The sequence below is a fragment of the Heptranchias perlo genome, chromosome X (genome assembly GCF_035084215.1).
Source record: "Heptranchias perlo isolate sHepPer1 chromosome X, sHepPer1.hap1, whole genome shotgun sequence".
NCBI classification, from domain to species: domain Eukaryota; kingdom Metazoa; phylum Chordata; class Chondrichthyes; order Hexanchiformes; family Hexanchidae; genus Heptranchias; species Heptranchias perlo.
This window is the reverse complement of record NC_090370.1, coordinates 23,935,321-23,940,260: the sequence shown is the minus strand read 5'-3', so window position 1 is coordinate 23,940,260 and position 4,940 is coordinate 23,935,321. Positions and strand designations below refer to the sequence as shown.

The window sequence follows — 4,940 nt, the reverse complement described above, 5'->3', positions numbered from 1 at the left end:
TCAGCAAAGTCGTGATCTGAGGGTCCAGAGTTCAAAATCCTTGTTTCAGGCTGTTAAATTAAAAACAGCTGGCAAGTTCTTGTCCTCCAGCGGAGGAACAACTGCGGGAGAGACGATGTGTGTCAATATGTTGACTTTAGGTGAGCATTCTCAGAAAAGGACTTTGTTCTTCTCTGATCAACATTTTTACCAGAAACATTCGGACTGTCGATGATCATTTCGAAAGACCACTGATTGCCCGTTCACACCACCCGTCCCTTGTTTGCACAGAGATTGCTTAGTGTTTAAACTGCTTCAAAGTGAGTCTCTTCCATCGTTATCTGGAAATATTTGGATTGGTGCATTTATCTGTAGCTTGTTAATTGGATGGTTAACACGGAGTTTAGTTGGGCTGATCTGATTTCTTTGCTCGAGTAAATTGGATACTTTTTAACCCCCACCCACTCCTTGCAGACACTTCCAGCATCATCTCCGTGGGCGGTAGAATGCAGAGACATTCAGCGCTCCATATCAATCCGTGCCGCCTCTGACCGAAACTCGGGAACAATGTTAACGATTTCAGCCTCTCAGATGCCGATGTCGCCAATTTCATCTTGTGCAGCAAGAACCCCTGGTGATTTTGCAGTCACTCAAGTTCGCTTCACTTTCCCCAAAGTTTACTCTGAGAGAAAAATGAAGGAAAAGTGAGTGTTTCGTCATTGATGTCGAAGCAAAATCGCTGCTTTCATTCCTTCCACCGTTGATCTTCCTGCGGGTTATGAACCTTCTGCACTCCACTATTTTTATCACATGATCAGGAAGTGAAACAAGTTGAATTTGAAAGTGGGAGCAACAAACTGGATTAAGCGGATAGGCGGGGAGGGATATTGCAAATCAAACAGCCAAGCAACCAGGAGCGTGTCAGCTGTTACATGAGAACATAATAAATAGGAGCCGGAGTAGGCCTGACGGCCCCTCGAGCCTGTTTCGCCATTCATGGCTGATCTTCGACCTCGACTCTATTTTCTCGCCCGATCCCCATATTCCGACACGGCACTTCAAACAGAAGAAAGCCTGTTTCACGAAAAGAAGAATTGTGTGTTCGGTTTTTTAGATTTTCAGATCTCGTGGCGCCTCCTTTGCCATTTCATGCTGTCGCCAATCGCTCCTTCTCCCGCCTGTTAACAACGAAACTCACACCTGCTATTGCAATACGGCCGACCAGAGGAACCAAAGTGCCCACATGAGAACACGAAGAAGGAGATGTTTTTGGAACAGACCAGCTGGACCTTGAACTCCGGTGGAAATATTCAGATGCAAAACGTTCACCTGCTCCAGGTGAGGCTCGAACTCACAACCTCGGCATTGCTCGAGCTTGATACTGTTATATAAGTACCGCGCGCTAACCGATTGCGCCACTAGAGCTGGATGGTCACTTGTTTCTCATCAAACAACCTCAATTTCGGTCTGTAAGATTGTATGTTCTTTCAGACAGGTTTCCAAGTGGACACATGCAGCCAACTGCCGCTCGGGCATTGATGTTTTCGTGGTCGAATTCTTGCCTGCCACACAGAAAGCTGGGGTTTGATGACCGCCCAAGAGCATTTTCATTCTGCATTAATGACAATGTGTGAAATGGGATAAATTCATATTCAGCTTCAATCTTCACAACATCATGAGACATTTTCGTTTTTCCAGGTGTGTTGCATACAAGTAAGCTCGGCTTCTGCAAGGAAAGAATGAGACGTTTGGAACATTCTTCTTCAGACGGTAATTGATGCTAACTCACTTGTGATTGTTAAATCTGGTATTAATAGATTTCTGTGAACCAATGTTATTGCGGGATATGAGGCGAAGACGGATATATGGAGCTCGGTCACAGCTCCACCATGATCTCATTGAATGGTGGAACAGGCTCGACGGGCGAAATGCCGCTGCCACTTGCTGCCTCCTGATATGCGCCACTTTCACCTGCAAGAAAGCGGGACGTGTGTCTGTGTGATGGCTGATAGCTGCCAGTGTGTGTGACCTGTGAGTTGTTGGTGGGCGGCTTGCAACAGTGGTAACGTGTGAGGGTGAGAGGAAGTCTCTGGTGACAAGAGTTGAATACTGATGGAAAGAGTTTGTTGGTATCTGAGTGATGGGGATGTCGTGCGTGGTGCAATTGGTAGGTGACTTCATTTGAGAGTTGACCTCACTCACCTTGACCACTAATGTCAAAGCATTGAACTTCCTCCTGCACTGCATCGAAGTCCATGCTACTGTGCGCCTGGCAATGACTTCGTCCCCCGCTGCCTCCCGCTGCCTTTTGGATATATGTCTGGAGGGCCTCTTGCCCACCCCCAACCCCCAACCTCTGCAAATATGGGATGTCCCTCCTTCTGCCCACCTCTTGCAACAAGGTCTCTCAGCATCAGCAGAGGAGCTTGGTGCATGCACTCTCCAGGCTTGGTACCAACTGAGATCGACAGATTGGTGAGGACTGGCGTGCAGATTGGAGGATGTGGGATTTAGTTGTGCACAACCTTTATTCAATGTGTTAACATAACTCATCAGCGTGTGAACAGAAGGATGGAACCTGCAGCTGTGTTTTACATGTGTGATGTCTCATCTCAGTTCAGACTCCGTGCAGACAGTAGACTGTTATTTTCAGCTAATAACAGGTACCAGCGACCGTTGACAGATTTCGAAGAAACATCCTCCCTTTAAGAGATTGAGCTCCCCTGGTGGTGGAAAGCGCATATTGCATTGATCCCACGTGCAAGGCCCGGAATGGAACGCTGAATGCAGGTGCGTCTTCGGGACAGTCGAATCTTGCGTCCTGCCTGCGCCTGGGTCATTGGGCGCGGGGAAACAGCGCATCACGCTACCTGCGCCGAAATAAGGCCTTTATCCAATTTCCCCCCAAAATTTCCTGCATACGCCTGTGGACAGGATTCCAATATGGTACCTGGCACATGGGGCAACAGGAAAAAGGATTGCATTTTGATAGCGCCCTTCACCACCTCAGACGTCCCAAAGCGCTTTACAGACATGCAGGAAACGAGGCACCCAATTTGCGCCCAGCAAGATCCCAAACACAGCGATTTGATAATGAGCAGATAATGTGTTGTAGTGATGTAGCTGAAGGGATAAACATTGAACAGTTCTCCGGGGAGAATTAATCACCTTTAAAGACGGAGACAAGGTGATTGTATCAGTTCGAGTTTTGACCTTTGTAATGTTTTTCTTTCCTTATTTTTATCTTCTTCAGATTCCAACTGATCAGAAAACTGACAACTGAACTCTCACAGAATTTTCGATAAATCTGTCACTCAAAATAAACAATGTTATAAATAAAGAAATAAACCGGATTGAGACGGTTCACTTCACTGAAACGTCGAATTCCTATTAAACCGGCGCGCGGAGTCACAACAGCTCATCGCTGATCTGCACCTCAACTCCATTTAGCGAAATAGAAACTGGAAAACTCATTTTTCGAGACGAATTTGCTAATTTCCTGAAAATGAAGATCACGAAACCAGCAAAATATTCCCTCCTCTGATTAAACACACAGCAAGGGAATTTGTCGAATATAAAGCAAGAAACCCGCGATTGTATTTTTACACGGATAGAATACCGTGCTCAATATTAACACTAACACTGAGCGCCAGGTCTGGATCTGACCCGTTTACCCCGTGGTGCGGGACCCCGTCCGCTCTTATATTTACCAATAAAAAGAAAATCAGAAAATAATAATCTCACCCAGCAGAATTGGAGATTGTTCGTATTTTACAGGACGGGATGAGGCCACTCGGCCCGTCGGGGTTGGATAGTAAATTCTGTTCACATTCTCCGCTCGGTGTTGTTCTCCGTGTACATTTTCAGTTTTCCGATTTGTCATTTATTTTATTTCCCCTCTCTCTATTTTGCAGACTGAGTGCGAAAGAGATTCGCTTTGGAGGCAAAACATTTTGATCAATGATTTGTTTATTCTGATTGTAGGTTTCTTGGAGACCCAGTGGAAGTTCAGTTGTCATTTCCTGATGATTCCGAAACATCAGAGCCAACTTGCTGCAAGAGAGAAAACAATAAATGGACAACATCAACAAAGTGAAAGGAAGAGAAAAAAGCAAGCAGTGTCTTAAACACTCCTGCCCCGATTTAAGATCGTTTGCTGAGCCACTGCTACAGCGGCCGCGTGGCCTAATGGATAAGGCGTCTGACTTCGGTGTTAATCGTGATGTTATCAGAAGATTGCAGGTTCGATTCCTGCCGCGGTCGTTTTTACACTTGTTCCAATGTGCGCCGCAACTGTTTCGCACCGGACCGTTTCTTGCAGGAACTGACCTGATGGAACGGAAATCCGTAAATCCTTTTGCTTGCAGAAGTTGACTCGACATTTTCAATATTGTCGATCTGGGTGCACGGGCAGGACATAGTGTAAAAGTGACTTTATTTCTGCTGTTTCGATTCAGAAATGGTCGGCTAATCCATTGTGCTCTGTCCGTATTGGCTCGAACCCCATCCGTGTCGATATTGTATTGAACTTGTGTTGCGGCCCTCCGTAAGTTTTGTGCAATCAAAATGGGCTTGAATGCTATTATTATCAATCCGACACCGGAGTTTTAAGGCTGTGTCCCTAGATTGTTTATATTTTGTTTTAATATAGACGGATAATTGGAATTTTTCACCTGCTGTAATGGGATAAAGGTCGAGTAGAGAGGACGGATCGGAGATAGATCTTTCTGTCCTTCCTTGCTGCCTCTGGGGTTTCCAGCGAATGAAAGATTAACGGGAACAGCAAATGATAAGGGAGGTGGAACATAAAGGGTTAACATTAACCATCAGGATGAAATCTAATTTCAAAACTTTTTAACAATCTTGAACCTGTCCAGTTATTAGATTTACACCAAGTCTGTACATTTTTTTCTGTTAAATTTAATTCCTCCACCCGCTCTTCATCAAGAAAAATTAAATCT

The 4,940-nt window shown here is 45.3% G+C and overlaps 2 non-coding genes across 2 annotated transcripts; one reads left to right on the top strand and one right to left on the bottom strand.

Annotated features, from left to right (window-relative positions):
• Window positions 1-1,309: 1,309 nt before the first annotated feature.
• Window positions 1,310-1,404, bottom strand: trnai-uau (transfer RNA isoleucine (anticodon UAU)). Its single transcript has 2 exons — window positions 1,367-1,404; window positions 1,310-1,345 (listed from the first exon to the last, which is right to left on the bottom strand). It is a non-coding gene; the product is annotated as a tRNA-Ile (tRNA).
• Window positions 1,405-4,153: 2,749 nt separating this feature from the next.
• On the top strand, window positions 4,154-4,242 carry trnar-ucg (transfer RNA arginine (anticodon UCG)). The gene is given in 2 exon segments: window positions 4,154-4,190; window positions 4,207-4,242. It is a non-coding gene; the product is annotated as a tRNA-Arg (tRNA).
• The last annotated feature ends 698 nt before the right edge of the window (window positions 4,243-4,940 follow it).